This window comes from Etheostoma spectabile, chromosome 16, assembly GCF_008692095.1.
Source record: "Etheostoma spectabile isolate EspeVRDwgs_2016 chromosome 16, UIUC_Espe_1.0, whole genome shotgun sequence".
Taxonomy (NCBI): domain Eukaryota; kingdom Metazoa; phylum Chordata; class Actinopteri; order Perciformes; family Percidae; genus Etheostoma; species Etheostoma spectabile.
The window spans coordinates 12,396,479-12,399,148 of record NC_045748.1 but is presented as its reverse complement, the minus strand read 5'-3'; the positions used below and the strand labels follow the sequence as shown (position 1 = coordinate 12,399,148).

At 36.6% G+C, this 2,670-nt stretch overlaps 1 protein-coding gene across 6 annotated transcripts in view; it reads left to right on the top strand.

The window, feature by feature from the left end:
- LOC116704219 (electrogenic sodium bicarbonate cotransporter 1) overlaps nt 1–2,670 on the top strand; it is a 40,147-nt gene that overhangs the window by 21,478 nt on the left and 15,999 nt on the right. The gene's annotated exons all lie outside the window — the stretch shown is intronic.

Below are 2,670 nucleotides of genomic sequence, written 5' to 3'. Positions count from 1 at the left end.
AATAACTAATGTTAGGGAAATCTGTTTAAGTTTTGTTACGTGTTTCTGAATATGTTTTTAAATATATATGTCGGATTTTTAAATTCCCAAATATTTGTATTGATTTTGGCCTTAAAAATCCTTAATTGGTCGAGTTCTAGACTCTCCTGATTTTTGTTCGCAGTTTGAAACGCATCCTTTTTTATAATTGTTCATTTTTAGGCACACATTCTGGCGATATTCTCTAGAAATAATATAAGTAACCCTCATCAGCCCATACCAAAACAGATGCGGTTGTTGAGTGATCATTTCTTCTGATTTAGGAAGGTGGACTTCTGCTATTAATTCTAAGTAATCTCAGGGAGAACCTTTTTGTAATAATGAAACCATTGAACTAATGAGGAGCAGTTGTCTTGAAAAAAGACAAAATTACAAGTTCCTCCCTAGGGTTTGGTGCTTTCTCACAAAGTGCCAGCAAATCAGTCAAGCACGGCGGCTTAGTCACAACAGTGTCACCCGTGTTCAAAGATGGAAAAGCGTCTGTCTGAGCTATGCTCTTCATCATCCTTATCTGAGTTTTGAAGTTTGAATTATATTCTGCTCAGAATACAGCATTGTAACAGGTTTTACTGGTGACGTTTATCCCGTAGTGGTTTACACACTGCACCAGTTTTGGATCTCCTATTTCCCCATCCCCCATGGCATTCATCTGTTTCATGTGAAAAGGGTTAAACGAAGCTTTCCTTGAATAGGAATGTCTAACTTTGGGTGCGATGACTCTGCGCACCCTAAGAGATTATCTACAAAAAGATCAGTGTAAATAATACCACAGACTCGGGTTACAAAACACTGCAGAGTTTCATCTGGATCTTAATTGAAGATTATTTTTTGGAGCATTTTTAGGCATTTGTTTTCACAGGACAGATGAATGAGGACAGTTTGTCCTTAACAAACCGGCCGTGTTTAAAAGGTTTAGCCAGCGTGTTTTTTTGTTTTTTTTGCCTAGTCCAGCTTCTTTTGAAACTAATATATCGAATCAAAAGCAAACCACCTTCGACGTTCTGTGTATGTCGCGTTAGGTCACGGCAGTTTCTTGCTATGATGAGCGGCCACGCTCGCCTCACGCATGGGGTGGGACTAATCTGCAATGGAAAAAGGAGGATGGGGCACCGCAGTTCCGTTAATTAAAAAATATCTTTCCTTTCTTTTTCTTTCATTCTGTTTACTCTGTGTGCAACTCAATATCCATATTTAAAACAGAAAAAAACACTGCTTTGTAATTCGCACAGGCAAACACCCTCCATAACTTGCACATAATCCTCGGTGTAAAAATCAGCACCGGTTCCAAAAACACTACAGTTAAAATAATTTCAGATAGGAAACACCATATCTACCGGTACGCGATATCTAGGAGCAGGAAACACCCCGACCAAACCAGAAATCACACTTACGTTGACTGGAGAGAGGCAGTCACACAAAGAATACAGTGGTGCTCAAAAGTTTACATACACATGCTTAAGTTGACTAAAAAGAGGAAACAAAAAATCATGTTTTGGAAATTTATAAATACCTAAATTAAAAAATGGGTAAAATCCAACCTTTAAGGACCCCATTTTCTTTGTGAATGAATAACGTTGTAAATAAATAAATGTTCTTATTTAAATACAGGGGTCATAAGTATACATCCCCCTATGTAAATTCCCATAGAGGCAGGCAGATTTTTATTATTAAAGGCCAGTTATTTCCTGGATTCAGGATATTGCATCCTGATAAAGTTCCCTTGGCCTTTAGAATTAAAATAGCCCCACTCCTCACATACTCTTCACCATGCTTAGAGATAGGCATGGATACTTTCTATAAATCATCTCTCAATGCAAATCAAACCAGGTATTAGTCTAACGGAAATAAAACCATGCCTATCTCTAAGCATGGTGAGAGTATGTGATGATGTGGGGCTATTTTAATTCTAAAGGCCAGGGAACTTTATCAGGATGCATAATATCCTGAATCCAGGAAATAACTGGCCTTTAATAAAATCTGCCTGCCCTATGGGAATTTAACATGGGTATGTATACTTATGACCCCTGTATTTTAAATAAGAACATTATTTATTTACAATACGTTATTCATTCACAAAGAAATTGGTGTCCTTAAAGGTTGGATTTTACCTCATTTTTAATTTAGTATTAAAATAAATTTCCAAAACATGTTTTTTTATTCCTCTTTTTAGTCAACTTAAGCATGTGTATGTAAACTTTTGAGCACCACTGTACCTTTTTAAAGCAACTTACCTCAGTGAAGGGTCCCATCTCTGACACCAAGAAACAGTCTGATCACAGTTGTGAGCCGTGGTTCTTATCCTATCACCTACTGGCCTGGCCTCTGTGAGTTCACTCTGAATAGACTCTGAGAACAAAGTGACACCAAGCTGCTTTTTTTTAATTTATTCACATTATTGAATCAATTTCAAGCTCTAATGATTCATAGAATTCCAAAAATTGATTTTAATATATATTAGAGGTGGAAATCACCAAACGCCTCCCGATACGATATCATCACGATACTTATGCCACAATACGATATTACTGCGATTTTAAATTATAATATTCTGTGATTTATTGCAATTTACAACCTTTTTCCAACTTCTAATTTTTCCCAATTTCAAACGATGTCCCCAAAAGGAAACTTTGT